The 26,592-nt window shown below is 41.5% G+C and overlaps 2 long non-coding RNA genes across 2 annotated transcripts in view; one reads left to right on the top strand and one right to left on the bottom strand.

Moving 5' to 3' along the window:
- LOC135304228 (uncharacterized) overlaps positions 1 to 26,592 on the top strand; it is a 147,185-nt gene that overhangs the window by 88,283 nt on the left and 32,310 nt on the right. The window contains exon 2 of the long non-coding RNA XR_010365644.1: positions 14,324 to 14,372. This is a non-coding gene — a long non-coding RNA (uncharacterized LOC135304228). The remainder of the gene's footprint in view (positions 1 to 14,323; positions 14,373 to 26,592) is intronic.
- Positions 22,778 to 23,446, bottom strand: LOC135304170 (uncharacterized). Its single transcript, XR_010365618.1, has 3 exons — positions 23,403 to 23,446; positions 23,138 to 23,290; positions 22,778 to 22,868 (listed from the first exon to the last, which is right to left on the bottom strand). It is a non-coding gene; the product is annotated as an uncharacterized LOC135304170 (long non-coding RNA).

The raw sequence follows: 26,592 nt of genomic DNA, 5'->3' as shown, positions 1-26,592 counted from the left end.
TAGATTGTATCACTGTGGTTATTACACAATTTCTGCTGTCTTTAGCTCCTTTAGAGAAATTCACTTTCTTAGCTTCTGGAGAAATGTGTTGAGGAAACAGGACTTCTGCTTTTTTAAAAATTTCTTGTTGACTGCCTTTTTCCTTCTGCTCTTCCCTGTTTATCCATTTCCATACCCTGCAGGAAGAGCACTCTAAATGAATTGATAATTCCAGCTAATCTGAGACAAAGTATTTGGAAGATAGAAATAGTGAGACTGAGAAAACTACTCAAAATTGTAGCTTGTAAATATTTTAAAGTGATCTTATGCAAAATTCATCCACAACGTGATTATTCTTCTTCTTTTCCATATTATTTTATATCTTCCTAAATCACTTCCTCTCTTTCCCTTCCCTTGCCAAAAAAAAGTAAATTAAGTGCAGTATTTATGCAGTTACAATTCTGAAAATACAGGGTAGTATTTCCAGCCTTAGAGCCGTGTCAGTTTTCAGTCACAGCCTCATACTCTGACATTCCTTTTCATGTCAAAATAATCACAGCAATAAATGATCTCATTTAGATGTCTCTTGCTGGATCCGCATATGAAATGGGTTTTAAGTGACAGGAAGCTCTGCTCTGATGAAGGGGTAGGATTGCACAGTGCCACTCGTGGAGCAGCTCCCCAGGCAGCCTGTGCCCTGGTTTGCAGGGAGTCCAGGGGGGAATGCTGCTCTGGGAGCTGCTGACCCCATTCCTGAGGGATGTTCCACCCTGGGCTGAGAGGAGCCATGAAACTGCTCTGGTCTCCTGCTTACAACTGTTACCTGCCTGTCTCGAGGTGATACAGGATGCCTGAAATGACAGGAAACTCCTTTTCACCAGCCAGGTGAAATTCCAACAAAATAACTGGAATTTGAAAACCCCCAATGCCTTGTTGTCATTTGAGGTCCTAGAGGTGCCTGATGCCTCCCTTGTGGATATGGTCATGATCCCCTTTGAAAAGTGATGAGTCTGCTAAAATAGCTGCAAGTTGAGGAACATGAAGTACTTGCTCAGTATATAATCTGAGGTTATTTCCATTAAAATGAGTTCAGTAAATTCTTTTCTTATTCCATTGTTTGCACAGCATTGCAGCATTATCCAAATTTAATATTCTTTGTTGTCACAAAGTGTGAAGCTGCTTCTCACATGAAGTCTGTCCATGGTCAGCACTGTCCCCACCTGCAGGAAGAGGAGACATTTCACATTTCACATTAATGACGGGGTCACACCTTGCTGTCCATACCAGGAATGTATTGGTTTCCATGGAAACTAATTGTTTAACCAAGAGAGGGGAGGAGGAGGTGCAGCAGATTTTGGTAAAAAAAAATGAAAATAAGATCAGGTAACAGGAGTGATTATAAACCTGTGGAACTTTAAGACATGCAAATATGATGTATGGTATATAGAATTTTCTGTAGGTGCATTAGCAGCCCTGTGTTGCTCTTTTCTCCACTCTGTTACCAACTCCCCCCTTTCAAAGCCTGTGTTCTCCCAGTGGATCCGTGCTCCTGCCCTGCTGGGAGGCTGGCAGTGCCCCTTCCTCCCCTTGCTGTCCTGCTGTGCTCCATGGGAGGGGACTCCTGGTGTGTCCAGCTCTGTGGGATGTGTTTGTGCTGGTTCCTTCTCTCCTGGAGCCTTCCTGTCCTTGGGCTGCTCTGACATTCGTACCCCACTTCCCCAGCAGTGTCCTGGGTGTTTCCACTTGTTGGTAATTTCTCCAGCCCAGAGCAGGAGTTGTTTTATTTCTGAGCTGGTTGCAGCTGCCCAGGGTCCATCCCCTGGTGACCCCACTGTCACCATGATGTTTTCTGGAAAAATTCCCTTGCCCAGGATTTTCTCCTGGGAAGCTTCAGCTTCTCCCTGTTTTGCTGCTTTGGAGAATTTTTTATCCCAGCAGGTGAATTGTTTTTACTTAATGACCAATCCCAGCCCAGCTGTGTTGGACTCTCTGGTCAGTCATGGGTTTTTGTCATTCATTCTTTTATAGCTTTCTGTCTGTATCCTTTCTCTGTAGTTTAGTATAGTTTAGTATATAATTTTTTTTTTTAATATAATATAATCATAATATAATAAATCAGCCTTCTAAGAAATACGGAGTCAGATTCATCTCTTCCCTTGTCCTGGGATCTTGGGAATGAGGAATTGCTCCCTGGCAGGGTGGGCAGGGCTGGCACAGGTGCCCAGAGCAGCTGGGGCTGCCCCTGGATCCCTGGCAGTGCCCAAGGCCAGGCTGGGCAGGGCTGGGAGCACCTGGGGCAGTGGGAGGTGTCCCTGCCATGGCAGGGTGGCACTGGATGGGCTTTGGGCTCCTTTCCAACCCAGCCATCCCGTGGTTGTGGGTGCCATGCAATGATCCCCAGCCAAGGATTTACCCACCTGCTGGGGCAGAGCCCAGGTTCTGCTCTGAGCTCTGCTGGGTTTGGGTGCGTGCAGTTATTTTCAGTCAGAATTCTGTTCTCTATTATTCATGAAAAACTGACTGAATTTACTTGTGATCTGCTGCATGCAGTGTATAAATATTCTCTATATGGTTTTTTTACTCATTTTTTAAAAAATATGTGTAACGAAAATTATATGAAGACTTCAGTACATCAAAAGATGTCAATATATGAACCAGGTGTATTCTATAGTACAAAAAAATTGGTAAAATTCAGTATAGATCAAAGAAATGTCATAAGCCACTGCTACATTTCAGAAGTAAACATTACTTAAAAATTTATTAAAATACATCAAAATTATTTCAAGGCATAATTTGGAAGAGAACTTCATATAATTTGCATCTGATTTTTTATGGAATTTTAAGAATAAAGGCAATTTTTCTTGAGAGAGTCCATTATTTCTAGAAACATGGCCTCTGTATGACAGAAAAATATACTGCAACCATAAAGGAAAAAAAAAGTAGGAAACCAAATTTGCTTTAATGACCTCTGCTTGGTTGCCCTGCCTTTTTTCCCCCCTTTCTTCTCCATGTTCTTTTTCCTTTTTGTGGAAAATTGCCTGAAATTTAAATATTAGATTTATTAATCAGGTTGTGGAAAACAGGAGGAGAGACTGAAATTAGTGGGTGATTTAAAAGTCCTTTTTCTCCCATTATTTTTATTTATGTGCACGTACATATATTCCAAACTTTTAATTGCTGAAGTGTTGCTAAGTAAGCAAATCGTGGTTGATTTAATGGTCTCCATATGATATTTTCCATCTCCTGCTTCGTGGGGTCGTTAAGTGGGGAAAGGATTTTGTGACAACCTTGGTGCTGAGTGTGTGTGACACAGGAGCAGGGCACAGGCTGTCCCACAGGGCATGGACATGGTGAGCCCTGCCCTGGGACGCATCCCAGACAAACAGACCTGAATATTCTTGGTTTAACAAGAAACAGGGCTTTTCTATCCAGTATTAAAAACATATATAGCAAGATAGCCAATTTTACTTTACGTCATTTTATTTTACATCTCCATTTCTCTTGGAACAGAACAGCAGGACAAACTGGTTTATTTTAAGTGTTTAAAAAAATACCTTGGTATCAATTTTTGGTGTTTATTTTGGTGCTTACAGAATTCTTTTGGTTTTGTATTGACTCTTCTCTGGTTACCAGTACAGCATCTGGCCTTGCTTGTGAATGTCCAGCAGAGCCCCCCTGCCCTGCAGAGAAAGATTCAGCTTTGGCTGAGGTTTGGGCATGAGAATTTCATGTTTTTAGAGGCCTGGGGCTTTATAATTTTCTTTACTCACACCAGAGTAATCCCAGGAGATTCATGGTGCCATTGTGTGTTCTGTCCCTGGAGCACCTCGGACCCAACCCCAAACTTTTGGTCAGTTCCTGGCTTTTTTATTTTTGGCCATTAAATTGTGCTTCCAAGTCCCTTCCTCGCCACTGATGAGAAGTGTAAGAGCGTTCCTTCACGCTTGCATAACCTTTGTCATCAAAGCACTTGACTGGCTTTTATTCCATCACTTTATCCAGCTCTGATGTTTGCCTTCTCCCTTTCTCTGCAGTGAAAGCAGAGCTCGTAGCTAATGTCCCTTAAACCCCAGAGGAACACAACGACTGAGGATTAAAAAAAAAAAAAGATAAATTCTTATATTTTTTAACTTCCCAACCCAACATTTCTCTGAGAACAGAGAGGCAAAGGAAGATATCAGGGTTGGCAGACTTGTGATCGCCAGTGGTTAGAGGGTGAGGAGGCAGGAAAGCTATTTTTGTGGTGGAGGCTGCTGACCATGGCTTTAGTAGCTGGAGGAATCATAGCTAGAGGTTTAAATAAGCCTTTGGTTTTTTTAAAAAAAAGTCAATGGCTGTTAAGGGCGTTGAAATTGAAAATTGACTAAGCCATTGACTTCTGGAGAAGAAAGGCATCATGAAAAGCAGGAAGATACCAGGTTTAGAACCACGGGAAAATAACTGCCAAATGAAACTGCTTGTTCCCTCCTTGTGGGGATTTGAAAGTCTTCCTGGAGGGTCTCCTCCTGTCAAATTTGCAGCTCCTTTTGGCAGCCTGCTCAGTGCTTTGGAGGAGCCCTTGCAGAAATATATTGGCAGTGAAATAGCTGAAACTTCTGGAAACAATTGAATCTTTCAGTATTGAAGTTATTTTATGGGATTAACTGTTTATGCAAAACCAGCATGCAGAAAAAAAAAAAACACCTTTCCTAAGGTACAATCCTACAGGAGGCTCAACCCCAGTAATCCTTCTGGACAATTATCCAACTTTATCACTGCATTGGGATTAAAATTGGTACAGGGAAAAATGATGGGCCAGCTCAGGAGTGCTTAGGATGATCTTGCATTCCAACAATCCTGTGAATCAGGCTGAGAGCCACCCTCAGAGGAGGAGAACTCAAGGTCTGCATTCTCTGGAGAGGGCCCGTGAGCGAGGCTGGGGTTGTTGACTTCCTGGTGAGTTTGTGGGAGAGCAGCTCTCCCCACCACCAGGCATCTGCAGTGTGGGATTCTTATTCTCTCAATTTAAAGGGCAGCAGCAAAGCAATCTGTTGTTTGTATAGAAGAGAGTGACGGTAAAGAAAGAAAATGCACTCAGGGGAATATCTCCTCCACTCTGAGATGCCACTTGAAAAACAAGCACGGGGAAATATTTGCACAGAGGCAGGGGAGGGCAGAGGGTCTCCAGCACAGAGCCTGCCCATGGAGCATCTCCTCCCAGAGAGCAGATCCTTTTGTAAAACTCCTGAATTCCTGGAAGGATGAGAGCTGACAGCAGGGCTTGCCAGTGTTGCGAGCTCTGAGCGTGGTTTTGAGGTGACGTGAGGAGCTTTCCTCTGTCAGCCCGAGCTCAGAGGCCAGGCCAGGTCTCCATCAGCAGATGTTGTTCCATGGAATAATGGAGTGTTTCAGAGTGAGGAGGGGACATCTGTGGAGGTCATTTCACTTGAGACCAGTTCTGTTCACAGTAGTTGAGATGATAACATTCTCTGGCTGGAGTTTTTTTCTTCCTGGTAGCCTGCCAATGAAGTCTAATATTATCTGCCCCTCTTTTAATAGCTTCCACTAGATATTTCTGGAAAATATGCTCACAAATTTCAATTTTATTGAAGCTGGGACGGATGGAATAAGAATTTAAATTAAAAGATCTTAGCTAATCATTGGCTGAAAACAAAATAAGCTAAAGCTTCTGAATGCTGAGGAAAAAAATTACTATTTGAAAAAATATTTGATTTTTCCCATGGAGAGCATGGTGATTGATTCTAAGTGAGTTTCTGTCTGTGCTTTGTGGTACCTACAAGTGGAGGTGGACTATTTGCTAGTTCTACTGTGAGTAAATAGAGCAAAAGAAGGCAATTTGGGGTGAACCCAAAAGTCCTGCTCTGGTTACAAGGACAGGGTGCGTTAAGGAGGAAGCCCCTCGTGTCACCCAGCTTGGTGACAGTCTCCAGTCTGTGCTGTCTCATCATCTCAGCCCATTGATCACAAAATACAGATTATTTACATAGTTATGGATACTTACATAGCAGAAATTTTAGTCCTTTTTTTTTTGAAATTCTGCCTTTTGGCACCCAGTCTCTGGCCTTCTGTTCCACCGATCTGAGATCTCCTCCTGACTGCTGCACCAGTTTCTAGAACAGCTTCTTTCAGAACCAAATCCTGTAATCCTGTGATCTTATTTTGCTGTAGAAACTTGCCAGCAGGATCACTGCTGGGAGAGGTGCATGGTGCAGTCATCACAGCCAGAGCCTGTTCTGTTCCTTTGCAGCATTCCTGGAAAGGCTGTGGCTGGGCAGAGAGAATCCCCTGTTTGCCCTCCTGGTGTAGGGTGGGATGAAGCCACAGGGCACAAGGTTGCTCCTTCTCATGTACAGAGTCAAGAAGAAATAAACTCCTGTAGTGCAGTCTGAGGAATAAAATAGTGCAGGAAACCTCCAGTGCAAGGGCTGAGAGTGCTGGGGGAGCACATGAAACATTTCTCCTAGAGATACACCAGAGCATGTGATAATTCTGCAACTCTGGATGCCCTGAAGAGCAGCTTGATTGAGAGCAAGCCTGGGAATAAGGGAAAACCCTGCAAGGATGCAGTAGGAACATGGTTGTTTACAAATCTCCTTTATTTCTGATCTCTCTCAGTCATTTTTAATTCTCCCCATACCAAAAATTATTTGTTCTGTTGTGCATTTTCAAAAAACCTGGCATTTGAGCTTAAAAGCTGTTCTGATCTTTTTAGATGTGCTTGTTTTTAAGAAAAGGTCTAGACGGATTTTTGTCAAAGCTCCAACCAGTTTGAGCTCCTGTCTGTGTAATAGGTGCTGACTTGTTTGTGTGTACTCTGAGTGAGTATTGCTGTTTAAAATGCCATTTGTGCTTGCTGGTATTTTTTCTGGAATTATGGGACTAAAGAAATTAGATTTACAAAAACTGTGGATTTTGGTCTATAACGTAATCTTTCTGAACTTAAATTTTCCTGTTCATCACTGTTAGATGAATGATGGGTAGACACTGAATACTCCTGTATTTGGAGTGAACAGGAAAATGGAGCCAAAGAGGTTCTGTGACAGTATTGTGAGTGCCTTTCTCATTTGTTCTGTACCAAGTGACCCTAAAGGCTGCAGGTCTCCCTTTATCAATTGGTGATGCCAGCCTGAAAGCTGCAGCCTGCACAGGACTTTGATGTCCCTGTTTTGATTGTGACCCTAAGCAGTAAACTCTGAATTGTATTAGATTACTCTTTCCTCAAAGAGGGGTCAACTGCTGAGCAAACAGCTCAGGCATTGTGTGAGCAGCCTGGCCACGGCTCAAAGGAGCCAAACAACCCAGGAGTTTGTGGTGCTTTTTCATTCTTTGGTGCACCTATTGCTGATCCCATAAAGGTTGTCAGATATCTTCTTTTCTTGTAGACAATATCCAGAGGTGTGCTGGTTCAGTGCAGTGATTAGTCAGGGTGCTTTGAGGATTAAAAAATGACTGTCCAGGAATATTCTGCTCTTTGCATTCCCAACACTGGGGACACCTTGTAGCTTCTAAAGGGGGTGGGCTTTAAAGGTGGAATCTCCTTCAAGATGAGGACAAGGTCATTGCTCTGTCCCAGCAGCACCTCGATGTGAATTATTCAGCAAAATATTTTTTCTGTTGGAAAAATTCCAATTATTAGGTTCTTCTAGGTCTCGTTAAGTGCTTTAATCACTGGACCAAGTCTCATGCTGGGCCCTAGGGAAAGTGTCAGTAATTACAAGAAGTGGGATGCCTCCTAAAGAGAGTGAGAGCTCTTTAGCTTCAGTCTTCAGGCACACCAAGGGTAGCTCAGACAGCCTGGGCAGGCATTTAGCCCTCCACTGGAAAGGATGAGCTGGAGAAGAGACTCAGTAGGGTCTTTTTAGTAAAAGCTTTGGGACCCCTTGCCACAGGAGGCTCTGGATGTGAAGAGTTTCCACAGATTCAGAGAGAACTGTACTAATTCTTGGAAGAAAAAGAAACCATTGCAGCCTTACAGTCTGCTGGATACAGAAGTATTTAGGAAGGTCCTGAGCTTGTTGTCTTGCAGGTGAGGACATCAAAAATGTGACTTGGTCAGTGAGCAGCCAGTGAGCTAAAGAGGTCAGTGGGGCTGTTCTTCCATTCCTGGTGTGTTTGTTAGGGAGAGCAGTGATACCCACATGAGTCTGCCATAACACAGGTGAGAGCCTTCTCTGCAAGATTTACAGTCTGCCTGTGTGGGCTGCAAGATGTTTTTGCAAAACATTTCCAAGCTATCCAGCTCTTTGTTTCTTATTTCATTGAATTCTTGTTTTCTAGTCAACCTTTTCGCTAAGCAAAAAAAAAAAAAAAAAGAAAATATGGGGAAGGAAACTCGTGGATGGTAAATAATGGTGAGGCTCAGTGAATGTGCAGAAGAGCAACTTTGTAAATCAGCAAATAAATGCAATTTTATTATATTTTTGATGGGGGGAGCAGGGAAAATGTAAGAGCGAGGACAAAGAGAAGCAGGTGATTATTTCTCAGAATGAGGCATAATAGGCAACGCTGTAGTGGGTGCTGAGAATTTCTTTCCCTGCTGAAGTGGCTCACTCACCTTTTCCCACGTGAGGAGCCCTTGCTGTGACAGCAGAAACCTGAGCACTTCCCACGTGAGGAGCCCTCGCTGGGTTTTGTTTGGCAGCCCTTTGGTGAGTGGGGGCCAGGCACTCCCAGCTGCAATCACAATTACAATGTTTACAATTATTACAATTCTCACCCCAGCACAGGCAGTGCTCCCATCCCCTGGGGGCTCAGCGCTCGCCCACCACTGTCTGTAAAATCTAATCACAGCCTCTTCATCCCGTGGCACTGCTCCCTCTGACAGGGCTGTGGACACCCCAAATTCACCTTCTTGGATGGGTGCTCCCAACCCCTTTGCATCCTTTTGAGGCATTTCTGATAATTTGAGGTGTTCCAGCTGTGGCAGAGAACTCTGGAGATGTTTAACCCCTTGATCTGCCATCGATTCCCCTGCATTGCTTCTCTCCCCACGTTCCTTTCTTTGCTTCCCCATTTTCCACAGCTCCCATGGTAATGTTACAGATTAAAGCACACCAGAAGAACTCTATGCTCATCCATAAGACAGTTTTTTTGTGTGGTTTGGTGGTTTGTTGCAGTAACATTGTCGTTTGTTGGTAAAGAATGGAATGATTGTGTTGTTTCTCTTGGTTTAAACTGTGCATTTATGAACATTAGTCATGAGCACAGACCAATTTATCTTATGAAAAAAGGGAAATAAAATCTTGATAAAACCTTCCAGCTTTCAAAGCTCCTTCTGTTCATTGTTTATGTATAGTTCTACAACCCTGGATATTTTTAGATTGGTACTCCCAATGAAACCACGAGTTTTGAAAGTTTAAAGAATGCATTAATATGTCTTTATTGAGATCCTCTTTGCTCCTACATTGTTCCAGTTTCTTTGCATTTACTTATTTGGCAAACTTAAAACTTTGTCTCTTTTGCTCAGCTTAGCATACTTTTGGGGTTTTTTTTCCTGCCTTCAGAGATATAAATTTTGTAATGTAAAGCATTTGCCGAAACACACAAACAATAGTTTATTGACTTGGAATGTATACCTTGCTGTTTGCTTGGTTAACCACAGCACAAGGAAGTCCTTTTCTTTACTTCCACTGGCCACTTCAGTGTGCTATTTGCTCAGAATGCTGTTCTCAAGCTCAGACAGGAGTTTTTCATTTTTATCACCTCCTCTTTGTTTTCCCAGAGGCATTGTTAGCCTAGCAAGCCATGATGATTTTCATGAAATGCCATGATCAGTGAAAAATTACCCTGTCCAAGTGTCAAGGTGATAGCAGGAACGTTGTGTGCATTTCCTCTGATATCAGAGATATGTGTGCACTTCCTGTGACATCAGAAACCTTTGCATTTCCTGTGATGTCAGAAATGTGTGCATTTCCTGTGATGTCAGAAACGTGTCCATTTCCTGTGACATCAGGAATGTGTCCATTTCCTGTGACATCAGGAATGTGGCCATTTCCTGTGATGTCAGAAATGTGTGCATTTCCTGTGACGTCAGAAATGTGTGCATTTCCTGTGACATCAGAAACGTTGTGTCCATTTCCTGCCACATCAGAAACCTGTGCATTTCCTGTGATATCAAAAATGTGTGCATTTCCTGTGACATCAGAAACGTTGTGTCCATTTCCTGCCACATCAGAAACCTGTGCATTTCCTGCCATATCAGAAACCTGTGCATTTCCTGATGGAGCCTTGGTACAAGAAGTGCCATGTGCTCGTGAAACCCACCCCGGTGGGTGTTTATTTGGCTTTCCTGGCCACTGAGGGCCGAGAGCAGTCACACTGAGCAGTGTGAGGAGGCTCCTCGCAGACACATCTGTCCAAGGCTTCTGCTGTGTGCCGAAGCCTTGGCGACCTCGCGAGTGTTTGCCCTGCAAACGCCACGGGCTTTTCTAGGTCACTGAGCATTGCAGGAGAAATCCCCGCTCTGACCCCATATGGTGAAGCGTCAGAAGCTAAACAGATTGGCAGGGCAGGGTCAGAATGCACTCTAATCCTTGAGGACATCAGATGCTGTTTAGCCAATTCAAAGCAGCTTGACATTCCTTTCACCAGTGACACTTTATTTCTCTGTAATGGCTCTGTCACAAAAACTAACTGCAGCAGACAGATTTGATAGGAATTTCCTGGAGTCGTTTCTGAAGAGGTGGACAGGGTTTAATTCTAATATATATTGTGCTTTGGCTGGTTTGTACAACAAACTACATGGCCTGGAAGTGGAATAAATCTGTGGCTCTTGCAGTTTTTCCTGAACGCATTACTGGGTCATGAGGGAAGAGATTATGCGCTTTGAAGTATTGTGGTTTAGTAGTCAAATCACAGAGGTGATAGATAGGCCTCCTGCATTCTATTTTCATAAGTATTATTTGCTATGAATAAAAATCCCATTGCACTTCCCTTGACTTCTCTCCTGCATTCCTTGGCACAAAGTGAAAAAGTGGAGCTGCAGAGAGGGAGGGACCTCAGGAGGCTCCTGGGCCCTCTCCTTATGCAAGATGGAATCAAAGCACAAATAGATGCTGGCAAAACTCATACTAAAAGATCTCTAATGATAGTAACTTCACACCTTCCCTAAGCAATCTGTTCCAGGGCTGCAATAATGTAATATTTTTAGGCTGGCTTTTTAGCTCTTCTAACCATGAAAACAATGTGGTGGAGTGCAGGAAGGAAATGGGTGGATTTTGTATGGAGAAGCATTAAAGTTATTTTTTCCTAGACAGCACAAATGTTGCTTCTCTTCCCATTTATTGTTATGATAAAACATCCAACTTACCAGTAGAGTGTGTGTGAATATGTGTGAATTCATGTGTGTGTGTATATATATATATATATATATATATATATGTATATACATTGAAAACTGTAACACCATCAACATTATTTAGAAAAAAACCCTGTTAAAAATGTTAGAGATTTATATCCCTGAAGCTGAAGGACTAGGGAGAGAGAGATTCTATTCCCAGCAGTTCTCTTTGCCAAAATTTGAGCTCGTTAGTTTGTACATCTCTTGTCCTCACCTTTAGAGGTGATTCAACACTTCGTGCTGTTGTAGAACATAAAGAATCTGGCATTTGTGATGTGTTTTGTTCTTCTACTTCTCCTTTCACATCAGCTTCTCAATGGTTTTGCTTTACTTTCATCTGGTTGGTTTTATCAGGCCAAAATTATCTTCTCTAAATAGAATATAATTGTATTTACTGTTAAATACCTGTGTTAAACTGCATATAAAGTCATTCCATGCAGAACGCACATATTTGAAGGTGTGTGTTAATGTTTTGGGGTTTTTTTTCCTCCTGTGTATTTAGTCTTCTTTATGAAACTCGTCAGGGTCAATTCTGTGTTGTAAGTCCCAGGCAGAAGTTTCCTTAGATACTGATCAGGCTGGAATTGCAGCTTGAGGTGTATTTGCTATGAGAGCACCATGAATAAATCTGTGTATGAGTTCACGGTAAAATTATCCATATAATTTATTTATAAATTGACCTCTGGAAGTATTGTATATTTTTGGAGTGCACTTGCAGCTAGAGAAGGATCTCAGCTTTTCATGCTGTTCAGGTTGAAATACAGGGTTATTTAGCTCAGGCACTCCAGAGTTTCCTTTAATCTCCACAAACTACTGTTCTTCCAAAAGCATCATTGATCATCCATCTCCAAAATTGTTCCTCCTGTTAATGGCTGCTGCTCTTTTTCCCCTCCCACTTTTTCTCTATTGTACATTCATTTGGACATACTAATTCTATGACTGGTTTGTCTCTTCTCCCTTTGGAAACAAAGGGGTTTTTTGCTTTTCAGTTTTACTGTAAAGATTTAGTGCAACCATGAATCCTAGGGTTTCAGAGATTAGATTTCCTAGTTTAAAAAAAAATTAAAATTTATTTTAATCTTTATTTTTTATTTTTTAAATTATTTTTTTAATTTTGTAAAATTATTTAATTTTTAATTTCTATTACTGTTTTTATTATTTATAATATTTTATTATTTAATGTAATAATTATAATTATTTTATTAATTTTTATTATTTTAAATTATTATTTTTAATTCTTTTTTTAAGGACTAAAAAAATAGCAGCAATTTTGGCTAAGGCTCAAATATCAAACTCTATCCTATCCCCTATTTTGGGCTTTTTTTAATCCATAAAGCAACTTGTTCAATTGCATCTCTCTAAAGAGTCTGGCATGGCACAGGGAATGTTTGATCTTTCCCTGTGTGTGCTTGGAGGGCTCTCTGCAGCAGGGAGCACACACAGTGCTGCTGCACACAACTCCCCCGGCTGCCCCAAGAGCTGCTCCTGCAACAGCTTCTCAAACTCAGCACCAGCAGAACAGTGGAAAACATCCTTGCAGTGTTCCTGCTCTCATTAGCGAAAATAAGTTTTGGTTTGGTTTTTTTTCCTGGAGTCATTAGTAGACCTGATTCCTCAAACAGACATTTCCCATCTCAGGTTATTTTATTTTATAATTCTGTACTAGGAAAATTGGTTTAAATCCTTGGCTCGCTCAGACGATGTTTAAATTTTAATCTGCAGTGAATAACAAGTGTGGAACTCCTTTGTTATCTGTCAGCATTTTAGATTATCCAGTGGGAATCCTGTGCAACTTCACAGGAGACCCATCTGTTTTACTTTTCTTCTCATTATGCCAATCAAAAAGTCACCTCTAATAGTCAGAAGAGCCACGCATTTTTGGTGGGTTCACAGAAGAAAATTATCCCCACCCTATCCCATGAAGAGTTGTTTTAGTTCCAAGAACTTGCAATTTCTGAACAGAACCCTCAGTGAGTTACCTTTTGAGTCAGATTCTAATTAGTTGATGTAATAACTATTGACTTTTCTTTAGGGATATGCCAGTATTATTGATATGACAATTAAAAGCAGAAGGATTAGTCTATTAAAGAAGTACTAATTGACTTCGGTCTTACCAGGCTAAACGATTAAGAGCTGATTGGTCAAAATAAAGTGAGCTGTGTCTGTAATTATTGAACTCGGGATTTCGCTTCTTCTCCTCCTTTTTTTTAAATGTTTTTGCTTGACTAATCTGCTGAATTGATAGATGTTTTCAAATGGATTTTAATTGAGCAGCATGAATAGAAATTGCAGAAGGAGCTTGTGTTTATTGTTGGTGCAGCAGTGGAATGTTTGTAGACAAAGGAGGAAGCTTTCTAGAGATCTGGAAATTGTAACTTTTTGATGGTGCTGATTGGCTTAGCCACGTTTTCTATTAAGATAATTATTCATTGTGCTTAATTTTGTATCTTAATACATTCACTCTGTGACGTAGTGTGGATTCTTCAGTTTGCAAAGTGGGTGCAAATTGTGCCTAATAATGGTATTTGTTGGAAGTTGGTTCTTGTCATGGTAGGAACTGAGTTCCTTTTGCCAGGACACAAATGAGTGCACAAGATACAAAGTACTCTGTTGGGTGGCTTTGTCTTGATGTTTCCTGCTTTGTCCCAACAAACACCATTTTCTGATTTGAAGTAAAATCTCAAATACTTTGTTGCCAAAAGGCACAGGAGTCATCCTTTCTGTGTGGGGAAAAAACAACTTGGAAACCTTGAAAATACACAAAATCCAAGATTGTTATAACAGCAGAAGTTTTATGACACCAGAATGAGTTAACACATTTTTCTTCTATGCCATAAAGTTAGAAAAATAATTTTCCCCTCAGAGTTAAATTTTAGTTGTGTTGCTGATAGAGAATTGAAATGTTTAACTGCTAAATTGAAATTAAACTCCTGCTGACAGCTCTTATTTATCACTTGCAATAGTTTTTGTGTACCAAGCATTGCTCTCCCTTCTCTTCCCATGCAGGTATAAAGGGCACTGATGGAGCTGCATAATCAAGATCTAGGAAGACAAGGTAGGACTTGAAGGATATAAATTGATTTTAATGATCTGATTTTGCTGATTTGGATTCAAATTTTGCTGATTGCTCCACTGCTTAGAAGCCTCTGGATTCTTCTTGTGAAACTGTGATGTGATTTTATTTTCTTGAGGAATGAACATTTTAAATTCTCTGCAGACTTTTTCCTTTCTGACGGTGTGGTACTTGCAGTTTTCTGTTTGTCCTGTGTGCTGTAGGACAGGGGATGACTCTGGCTTGCTGATGTTTGTCACACCAGTCTTAGAGCTTAAGCAGAAATTTATTTTAAAAACCCAAAACCTTTGCATTTTTCGGAAGTTTCCTTTTGGGTAATTTGTGATGCTCACGTGTACTCACTGCTGCCTGTATTTTGTGTCCAATGACGTGGCTCAAAGTCCAGGAAGGAAACAGTGACCCAGGGCAGTGTGAGAGCTGCAGAGTGCCAGCAGTGCTCAGCTGTGCTGTTGGTGGCTGCTCAGAGCCCCAGGCTTTTGCTTTGGGCTTTTGTTGCTTTTTTTACATTCTGTGCTGGTTTTTTGTGCTGCACTGTTGCTTGGGGGTTTTTTAGTGCCTATATTGTGCATTTCAGGAGTGCCTGAGGTGCTCCAGGGTTGGCTGGAAGCAAACCCAGGGTGAGGGAGGATGGATGCTGATGTTGGGGTGAGGAGATGGGCACAGGGCGGCCAAAAGTGCCTCCAGTTGTGGCTCTGGGAGCTCTGTGTGCCCTGGGTGATAACACAGCACAGGAACAAGGAGAGCAGCTGCTCTGAACTGCCTCAGCTGCTCCCCAGCAGCTCCATCCACCCAGGGGTGAGGACAGGCAGCAGGGACAGCATCTGCCCCAAACCTGCTGCTCACCCTGGGATGGGGACAGGCAGAGGGACCAAAATCTGCCCCAAACCTGCTGCTCTATCCAGGATGGGGACAGGCAGAGGGACCAAAATCTGCCCCAAACCTGCTGCTCTATCCAGGATGGGGACAGGCAGAGGGACCAAAATCTGCCCCAAACTTGCTGCTCACCCTGGGATGGTGTTGTATTTGCAGAGGTTCCCATGGCAGGGAGAAATGATGAATTTGACTCTTTGTTCTCAGAAGACTAATTTATTACTTTATAATTCTATATTGTATTAAAGAATACTGTATTATACTATACTGAAGAATACAGAAAGGATACTTACTGAATGCTAGGAAGATAATAATGAGAACTCGTGACTGTTTCTAGAGTCTTTACACAGTTTGGCACTGATTGGCCAATAAGTCAAAACAGCTCACACTAGAATCTAATGAAACAATCACCTGTGGGTAAACATTCTCTAAACACATTCTGCACATGAGCACAACACAGGAGAAGCAAATGAAATAAGAATTGTTTTCTTTCTCTCTGTGGCTTCTCAGCTTCCCAGGAGAAAAATCCTGAGCAAAGGGATTTTTCCAAAGAATGTGAATGCACAGGATGGTGACAGGCACATCATCTGCCCCAAACCTGCTGCTCCCTCCTCCCAGCCCAGCTCAGTTCTCCCTGGGCTGAAATCCCACTGTGACCACTCACAGCACTTCTGGGTCCGTGCAGCCCAAATTTGCTTTGTGTTTCTGTGGAAAGGACAAAATTATCATCTCCTAGAGAGAGAGATGACTTGATTTGCACTGGAGGAACTTGCCCTAAGTGACTAAACTGAGTTTAAAGTACATTTCATGCAGGGGGTTTAGGAGGAAGAACAGCTTTTCTAGGGGAGTTCAGGAAGGACTGGGAGGGTGTTGGTACTGCAGAATACAAATACATCTGGGCAGAAACTGAGGTAGAGACAAAGAGATGTGAAATCCTGTGGTTCTGACCCAAACTTTATCCAGGAAGTAACTTTGTCAAATATTTAGGAAATCAAATATCATGGCATGAAAAGTAGATGTGAAGAGTGGCAAGATCTTGGTGAACTGGATTAAAAATTTATACCCAAGGGTGCGTTGCACTTGCAAGCACTGAGGTATCTGAGAAGTTCTACTCCGTTTAAAAGTTATTTTATTCCTTACTCAGTTTAAAAGTTATTTTATTCTTTCTCTGTATCACAGTGTAGATGGAGTTGGGGTTCTTGCGTGTTGTGGAGTGGGAATGTCAGTCTGGAAGGTGAAGGAAAGAACTGGCCAAAGCCCAGGGCTCTGACCCTGGCAGTCACAATTAAGTGATGTTACAAGAGGTTCCTGATGCAGCATTGTCTGAGCAGAAAGAAATATGGCACTACCTTGTTTTTTCAGCCACCAATAAAGAAATCACTCGTTTCTAACCATAACAATACTCATTTTTTAAAAAATGGAAATAGCACGTTAGGTTTTCTATTATCCTTTTAGCTGAGCATTTTGTTTTGCTGCAAGCAAATCACCTGAAAAATTACCTGCTGAAATATAATTTATTTCATTACATACACTCACAAGAGACTACTTTAAAGCACACTTGGTTTGACAGTCTAAAAACAAAAATTCAAATAATTATCACAAATGCTGTGTTCCTTAGATTATGCACTCCATTTTAGATTTTTCAATGCAGGCCAATGTTCTCCAACTAACCATTTCAAAAATCTTTAAAAGTATTTTAAAAAGAAACAAAAAAAAGCCCAAAAGAAGTCTGAGAATCTTTTCAAAATTCATTGAAGTAGCTCTCTAATTATGTATTCAAGCTGAATTATCTTCTCTTTTTCCCTTCATTACATTCACAGTGAGAAACAACATGTTTCATTTAAATAAAAATCTCCCTGTGGTAAATCAGACTATATATTTATATAAGGCTATCAAAGAAATCTGGGCATTGACTATTCCAACTGGAGGTCAATTATATATCTTAAAACAGAATACATGGGGTAAATAGTGATTTCAATGGACAGTGTCAATCCATCTCTGAAAAAATGGAATAACGTGGTATGTGGGGGGAAAATTATCTACAAATAACAATTGAGAATGGCACCTAGAGCAGATGAACAAACTACAGGCAGAACCACAAAAAAACCTGGGTTTGGAAAGTTTGAAAACTCATAATGTTTGGAATGTTTTTAATTAAAATTTGGAGGCAGCTGTTCAGCTATGAGGTGTTGCACAACCCCGTGTTCATTTATCTAAGTGGAAATGAATGAGAAAATTGATATGAGGAAAACCCTTGAAGTGTGAAATTCCCAGAGTTATCTATAAAAAGTTACAGTTCTATCTTTCTGTCTCTAATAGCAGCAGAAATTCAGGCAATAATAGCAGATTTGTTTGGCCCTTCAGTCCAGCATGCCACAGCCTCAAAGGCTTCTTTGCATCGTTCCAGCAGGTGTTGAATGCAGAACTCCTTTGAAAAAGCTGTTGAAAGGTTGTGGGTTTGGGAGGTTTGTGTGAGGAGGTTTTGGGAGGATGAGCATGGAATTTGGAAGGAAAAAGAGAAAAAATTTGGCTGCTGATTGCTGTGAGATGAAGGTAAAGTCAGAGTGATGTGCTTGTTTCAGTTTTCATAGGGGTCACTAAATATCTCAGCTTTGTCCTCAGAGCTGCTGAAGAGTGCAAGTTTGTAAAAACCAGGACACTTGTGGTCATCACCAGGTTCTGAATGTAATGTTTGTTGCCTGTTATTTGATATTCAGTGGTGAAGAGCCAAACCTGGAGCTGACTGGGAAGTTTTTAGTCAATAAGGTTTTTTTCTAAAAGAGATTTAAAACTCGGTGGTGAAGTCTCATGAATGCCATGTCGTCTGCTGGGAACTTTTCAGAGCTGTATGAACTTTTCAGTGCTCTGCATGTCTTTGGAAGCCCAGGAGAGGCTGAGGCAGGTGTGTATTTTCTGCCACAGGACTGCATGTCCTGCACTTCCCAGTCTTGCCTGGAAAACAGGTGGGAAACCTTCTTTCCTGTGAGACACAAGTGGAAATGGCCCCTCAGGTCTTTGGCAAGGCTGTTGTGAGACAGAAAGAACAAGAAATAAAGGAAAATAAAAGGAAATATGAAGTATCAGATAAGGTAACTGTCCTTATGGGCTGCCTTGAGGATCCTTCCCTCGTATCTCTGATCTGAGAGGCCAAGCATCCTCCTGCCTCCTACTCAGGATTTCTTTCTTTTTCTCTTTTTTCCTCCTTCTTTTATAATTTTAAAGGTTTTTGTCTGCCTTTTCAACGCAAAGTGGGTCATCTTCAACTGCAAGCTGTTAAGCTTTTGCAATCCAATTTTCAAGAAAATTAACCAGCTCTTTCTTACCCAGATCATATGGGAGCCCGTGTAGCCTGAGGATTTCATCTTGGATCTAGTTCTCAAATATTTCTGCTCTGGTCTGTAAGATTTTATCTCTTTTGATTCAACTTGGCTATTCAGGCTTTTCCCCAGCTTTCAGAAAGTTCCATTTTTTGTCTTTCCATCTTATATTCCACTTAGTTGATTCTTCTCAAGCTCTTGAGAAGCCCAAGCTCTCTTTGACAACACTGTTTTCCTTAAAATCTACAGGAAGAAAACTTTCTTAGGACCACTTCTAATCATGCTCTTTTTTGCGAATTAGCTGGTTCTCAGAAGATGGTCCTTGTTTCTGCCAATATTGTGATGCTATAAAGTCTCAAAATGCTCATCTGTGTAATCTTAGTGTTTTAATATTAAAAGTCATATTTACTTAGCTCTGTATTTTGACAGATCTCTGTAAATTTCGTTACTATGCAACAGGAAAAAGCAAATTAACAAATGTGATGCTCTCTGGCCTGATGTCAGGAGCCTCCCAGTGTTTCTGGATAAATATCTTCAAAATTACCTCATCTGTGAGAAGGCAGGAAAGGAAGCAGCCTGAGCAGGGAAAAGGAAGTTGAGGTGTTCTCCTGAGGATGGAAATGCCTCAGGCTGGTACCAGTCCCCCCCACAGGACATTTGTGCCTTGCCACACTCCCTGGCCAGCGGGGCTGGCAGTGCCAGAGCAGAAAAGCCAAGGCAAGCTGTGCTGGTGCTGGAGTGCTCCAGGCACATTTGGTCATCCCAGGGCAGCTCCTGAGGTCACAGGGCACCCCCGAGGCAGCACTGAGCTCCCCAAAAAGCCCAGGGGCACCACAAGAACACTTTTATCATGTTCAGGCAGCCAAAGAATGGCCCTGGGTGCTTTGTGAAGGATGGACACTGAGCTTCTGGAGCAGCCTCTGTTTGTGTCTCAGGGCTGGGGCAGCGACCCTGCTGGGCACTGCTCCAGCCCTCCTTGTCTCACTCTGCAGCATGATTTGTGCTCAAAATCTTAATTGAGTCCTGCAGGAATTAATTACATTTTCATTGGAAAGGAAGGAAATAGTAAGATCCAAGCCACACTTGACAAACAGATGAAATGCTGAAGAACTAGGGGGGGAAAAGTACCAGAAAAGGGGAAATAAGCTTCGATTTAGAAAGAGTTTCACATAGATTGAAAGTACATGGAAGCAGTCATCAGTGCCTTCAATTGCTCTCAAATAGTTAATTTAATACAGGACATTGCCAATTTTCTCTAAAGAAGGAAGGTATTACATTTGCTATGGGTGGAAAGAAATATATCAAGTAAAAAGGAGGATCCTTTGCACAATTCTTATTATTTATTTTCTTTTCTCCAGAATTAATTAATGTAGCAGGTGTGCATCTCAACACTGGTGAAATTCCCTCTTTTTTATCTATTGGATGAGATACTGCCTGGATAATGACTCTGATTGGATCTTTGTAAACTTTTAACCACGACATTCAGACATTGCCCACTGCTGGACAATGAATATCCAGAGTTTTGCTCTCTGAGGAGTTTTGCTGCTCATTAGTTGGAGTTAGTTTAACTTCTTTCTCAGCAGCCTGCTGTGTCAGATGATGATCAATAGTAAAACTACCCCAAAACTACTGCCTGGTGAAATAAAAGTATCCAGAATGAGCATCAATGAACTTCAAACAGAAGTAACTTTCTACAAAATCCTCTTTAGTTACTTTTCTCCATGCAGTTGCAAAATTTTGAAGAATATCTAGTTATTGCATCAAGATCTTGGGTATTTCTATGTTTACTCTCCTTATATACCTGAATATTTGTGGGAAAATATTTGACAGCAGAATTCTGAGGGTGTGATTAAATATTATTGTAGCTGTTCTCCTGTAGATTCATCTATCTTGATTTATTTGTGGGCTGTACACGCTGGGAAGGTGCTAGAAATCCCCCTCTTTTTGTCTGGTATGAAATTGTAGTGAATAGCTGAGGGGTCAGGAGGGAAGTGAAGCACTTCAAGGACAAGTTTAAGGCACATCTTGATTTGTGTGGTGTCAGCTTCACAATGTGGAAAGCTACAGCTGGGGGCTGTCTGCTCTGGAGAGAAAATGTACTCACACTGTCAAAGCCTATGAACAAAACAGGAATGACACTGGGCAGCACAGAAGGTGCCAGACAAAAGAAAATCCAGTGAGCTCAGGAAATTACACAGGTGGTAGCTCTTTGTACTACCATAATGTGAAAATCTGATTAATTTCACAGCAGATAAGGTGAAAAAGTTGATTCTTCATACTGGGAGTCAATAGAAAATTCTCTCATCTGTCCTTGCTTGGCTTCTTCCACTGTCACACAGTTTTGTGCTCTCTGGGTATTCATCTTCAAGATTTTGGTCTTGGATTTTGCAGCACAGCTGCTTTTCAAAAATAAACCAAGCCCAAATCCTGCCATCCCTCAGACATCCCTTTAAAAATTAATGTACTTGGGTGCACAAGTTCTTCTCTCCCTGCAGCTGGAGCAAACCAAAGTACATGAATGATATTTCAGTGGGATTTGACTCTGCAGGGCCTGTTAATGTTGGTGATGGAAATAAATCACGAGCAGGATTTAGTGGGGGCATGAATGGCTGGTACCTTTGTATATCCCATGGTTTAGTAGTCCCACTGGCTGGCAAGAGGGATGAGCTCTCAGTCACCCCACAGGAGGATTGAATGGGCACATTTTGTGACAAAAACCAGCAGCAAAGACAGCTCTTAACACCTGGAGCTGTGACACAGTCCCTGTGATGAGATCATTTCGAACACCAGTTGGGGTTTTCACCATTTGTGCTGTGCTCCCATCAGGCTCCAGCCAGGAGTTCTGTGCTCACCAAGCAGTGCAAGAACAGTGCTGCTGCTCCTGGAGAGCATCTTGGAGCAGTGTGCCCTTCCATTCCCTCCCCTGCCCCAGCAGCTGCACTGCCCAGAGTCCCTGGCAGGGCCTTCATCCTCATCCTCACCCCAGTCTCTGCCTGGAGTCCTTCCCTGGTGAGGATGAAGGATGTAGGATGAAGGATGGAGATGACCTGCTCAGGGTTTGAGGGATTTGGCATTCCTGTGGGGAGGGACACTCTGCTGGTCAGAGCCACCCAGGGGTGCTGGGGGGACACAGCTGGCAGATGTGAGTTATGGAGCACACAGTTCTAGGCCAGATGTGAAGGGAAAATAAAGATACAGCCCAACCTTAATGCTTAACCTATTAGAACTAATGAAAAAGTGAAGGGAAAAATCACCTCATTTTATCTAGAAGGCCATGCCAAGTGCAGTCTGCTGAACAGAAATCAGAGCTTCTCCAGGAAGAAAAATCACTAAAAATTTAACATGGAAAACCATACAGTTTGTTGTGGGAGGAACAAGAAGAAGCAAGGCAATGTTTTGATGCTGGTGTGAGGTGGTGTGGGGCAGTTGCAGTGAAATCAGTCTCTCTTTGGCTGATACATCAGAAGGCTTTCGTAGATAAGAACAATAAAGCAATCCAGTTATTAAAACCCTGGAGGGCAGTTAGGAAAAGCAGATAGCAGAATGCATTGCTGATTTAGAAGAAAAAAGTCTGCAAGAGAGCCAGAACTTTGATCGTGGGGGAATTTTATTCTGGAGATTTTGATTGTGATAACTATATTATTTCAGATATATTTTTGGATGACAATACTGCATTCCTTAGTGAGAGAATTTGTGGAACAATCCATGGTATTTGAGAGCTAATCCTGTAAAAAAGACAAGTCTCATAAATAAAGGAGCATGTAGGAACTAGTGATAACAATGTTATCTGAACAGACACGTTAAGAAGAAAGAAAGAAACAAAAGTTTGATTGTGAAGCAGCTGATATTGAGGGAATATTAAAATGCACTAAGATTTTAAGTATCCATGTAATATATAGGGAATCATTTAACAGAGAAATTTGAAATGTTTCAGAAATTGTTAGCACTAATGATATTGTAATTTAATTAATAAAGTAAAAGAAAATTATTAGTGGGTGAGCATAAAAAATAGTGCAAACAATAGTCAGATTATTTCTTCAGGATGTCTGCAAGAATAAGCATGGTAAAATATTTAAATTTAAGGAAAAATATATGAAACCTAAGGTCATGAGAGAAGTGCAAAACTTGGGTCTCAAAATACAAAAAAAAAAAGAGGTATTCAACTTTTATTCAATATTTTACTAGATTTCATTTAATAGTGAATGCTAAAAGTGAGTGATCCAGTGGAGAAAATCTGCTGAAGCGTTGAGAGCTGTTGGCTGGGGTCAGTGATGCTGTGTCTTCTCCTGGTCTAAAATAATGGAACGAAAAGGGGGTGGCAGTGGAATGAAAGAGGGAGGGATTTCAGCCTGCCCCATGGCAATAAAATCCTCCAGCCAAAGCTCTGCCCGTGGCCTGGCCCATTTCTGGGGAAATGGAGTTTCCAGCTCAGGCTTGCTCTGGAGCTCCTCATGAATGGGGCCATTGAATTCATGGAAAGATTTCTCCTTGCTGTTCACAGCTCAGTTTAGCACCCACCCACTATTTTATTGGAGTTCCAGGCATTCCACCACTACACACCTACTAAAATGGGATAGAAGTGGAGCAGAAGCAATTTAAAATTTCATCTCTTCTGTCCCATCTCCGCCAGAGCAGCCTCCTGTCCCAGGGCTGGGAGAGAGAGAACCTGCATCCAAATGCTTGGATCCGATGATTTCCTTAGCCACGTGCACTCTGATGACAGAAATAAATGTTGTAGGGAGTTAAACCTCATTTGGACTTCTTACTGTGAGGGTACGGATTAATTTCCTCAAAACTAATCCAATTTCTTAATTGTTGCACCTACAGACTGTTGCCTTTCTGCAGTTGCTCACAGGAAGGTGTTCCTTCCTCTTCTGCTGCTGATTGACCCCATGAGCTGTCACCATAGCAACAGAATAAATTAATTTAAAAAAAAAAAAAAAGGGTCAGGTTGCCAGACTTTAAAACAGTGGGAAGAATGGGAAACAAACAAATAATCTGAGATAAAACTAAACTGTCTCCTGAAATTTCAGCGTGGGTAACACCCCTGCCAGGCTGGATCTGCATTTGAAGACCTTGAGGCACATGTAGTGTGTTTGAGCATCACATTTACATTCTGAGGTGTAAACTGAGGCAGAGAAATGTTGGTTTGTTGTTTTTTTTTTTTTAAATCAAGGGCCATGCAAATGTCCTCCGACAACAATTTTTCTACCTGTAAAAGGGAAGAGTACCAGCATTGCAATGGTAAGAGCTGAGGTTCTTCAGCCACGGGTTTGGGTGCTCTCCCTGCCCCTGGATCTGCTCTTTCCCACCTTGCTTTGTCCCTGAGGCACAGCCTGCCCCAGGCACTGTGGGGCACCTGGGAAAGTGGCCACGTTCCACAGGAGAGGCTGAGACACCTTCAGACCAGCTGGGAATCTGATACACTCAGGGGAGACGTAGAAAACTCAGAATCATAGAGTTGGCCTGAAGTAAAGGGACACAAAATCTGAAATTCAGTGTTTCAGGCTCATCTGTAGTGAGTGAAAATGTGTGTACACCTTTCTGCCCCCGACTAGAAATTCTATTATGAAGTTGATAAAAACCATTTTCAGACTGGCTTCATCAAATTGACACTTGGAGGTAAAACCTGGCTAGATCTAGCAAAAATGACTACTTACAGACAAGGAAATTGGCTGAGTTTTGCTTAGAGAAAGCTGCATAAATCCTCTTCACACCCCACAGTTTTTCTCATCCCTCTCCATCAGTTTTAGCAGCAAATACCAAAAGTAGCCACTTTTTAGAGGTGTGACTACTCAGGGCTTTAGAAATCTTATCAGTGGCCATCGTGGAGATTGTGCCTGTTGGAGCTGGAAACCCTTCAGGTTTGTGAAACACTTCAGCATCAGAGTTGTGACCCTCTCAAAGCACAAATTCCACTGCTCTTGAGAAGAAAGTGCTCATTCCTTGCTGGTCCATCCCTTTCATTAACCTAAAATTGCATTATTTGGGCTGGAAATGATTTGTTTTCAGTAACAGGGAGTTTCAATGTTCAATATTACTGTTTGCAAGGTATCTTGGAGGGATTTTGCATTCCTGCTTCAGTTTCTGTAGTTGAAAATGCCAGCTGTTATATACAAGAGAAAATCACGCTTCAGGGTTCTGAGAGATTAATTGGGAAATGTGTCCTCTGTATCTCCTAAATTATCAACTGACATAAGGCAAATAATTAGCAACAAAATGTGTTACTCAGAGAAGTACACATTTGTGTTCTGTCTGTCTGAGGAACATTTCAATCACTGAGCTGCCAGTGCTAACTGTGGCAGCAATCAGGAATCAGAAGCAAAATCAAGATCCAATTGTATTCCTTGCAGCATATGGGCCAATTATGTAATTATTCTTTAAAAAGTATATCATGGGAGCACTTTGCAAAGGGAGGAACGCAGGTTGCCTTTCATGTGGCATTTTCTGGTTTCTTAATTGCCACTTTTTAACGAGAGAGCTGATTCTGCATGACCCCAGTTAATGATTTACATCAGTTTGCTCTCCTTTTAACTGGTTCTTCAGAGAAGGGGGTTTGTTTTAATAGTTCTTTTTTTTAATAGTTCTTTTTTTGTCCTTTTGCTGCAGACTTGCTTTGCTTTGTTTTCTTGAATTGGGTCTTAGTGAGGTTAAGAGCAGTGCTGAGCCAATTCCACAGTAGGAAAAAGCCTTCCCAGGAACACAGGTGTAAGAGAATATTCAAGTGCTGAACTTTACAACCTTATCAGTCATGTTTTCACTTTAGCACAAACACCATTATAGCTGTTCTTAGCTATTGATTTGACCTTTGTTGTTTTTGGGGACAGGTCTTTTTTTCTTTTCTCTCCCAAATATCAATAAATCAGCCCTTTAAATGCAATGAAAATTCAAAACTTGGGTTTGTCTTATAACTTAGCAAGGCAGTCTGAGAAGCAGATGGTTGTAACCTTTATATATCTTGATTACAAGAAATTGTGATACATATGTCTGAGTTTAGAAATGGAATACAAATTCATCTGATGTCACTGTATGCAGAGCTGGGGAACTGAAACTGAGTGTATTTCTTACTGTATATGTAATGCTCTTTGCAAATTTTTGTGTGCATCAGCTTTGTTATAATTAAATTCCCATATGTTCATTAAAGAAACAAACAAATTTTGTTTTATAAATGGGACTTAGCAGCATTAGCAGCAGTGATAGCACAGTGAATGTTCCAAGGCTGGAAACAGGAGTTCTGCCTTTTCCAGTTGCAAATCTGATTCAATTCAGACATTTTATTAATCACGACAAAATGTTTGTGACATTTCAGCAGTTCAGCTCCTGTGATGCAGCAACAAATCTCACAGGGGCAAGTTCCATACCCCGGCCAGCCTGTGGAGAGTGGGGTTCTCACTTCTCCTTTAAACCTGTAACCCAAAAGAAATAACAAATATATAATGAAAACAAGCAAAATACTCAAATCACGGCTGTGTTCTGTGATTTTCTTTGTCTACCCTTCAGCTGAACTGATAAAATTGTGTTGGTGCCATCTCAGTTGTACAATTACAGCTGCACAAAAAGAGCTGCTGTGGTCACAAACAGAAATTAGATGTTGTGTTTGAGGAGTGAGAGGCACCAAGGTATTTTTAATGTTATCTTAAAGGATTTCTACTAAAATATGGCAGCAGACAGCAGAAATAACTTCAGTCCAAGAGCCATGTTAACTGTAATAATTAAGCATCTTCACTCGTGAAGTTCAAGGTGAATGAACCCTTAGCTCCTTTTAACCCTTGCCCTGAATTTGGCTTGCTTTTGTACTAAACAGAAATGGTGGAAGAGAGAAGAAAGGATATTTTTATTCTTTTTTCAAGGAAACAGAGTAAAGAAAGGAAAGATCACTTTGAAATATCTCCTGCTCCACAAACAGGAAGAATTGTTTTCCTTACCTCCTGTCCACTGCCCCAGCCACTCTCCAAGCTCATGGTCTCAGCCCACACTGGAATAATGTCCAGGGACTTACTGGTATTATTTCACTG

Source organism: Passer domesticus, chromosome 7, assembly GCF_036417665.1.
Source record: "Passer domesticus isolate bPasDom1 chromosome 7, bPasDom1.hap1, whole genome shotgun sequence".
In the NCBI taxonomy this organism is placed as follows: Eukaryota; Metazoa; Chordata; class Aves; order Passeriformes; family Passeridae; genus Passer; species Passer domesticus.
The sequence above is the reverse complement of the archived record's forward strand: the minus strand, read 5'-3'. Positions and strand labels throughout refer to the sequence as shown.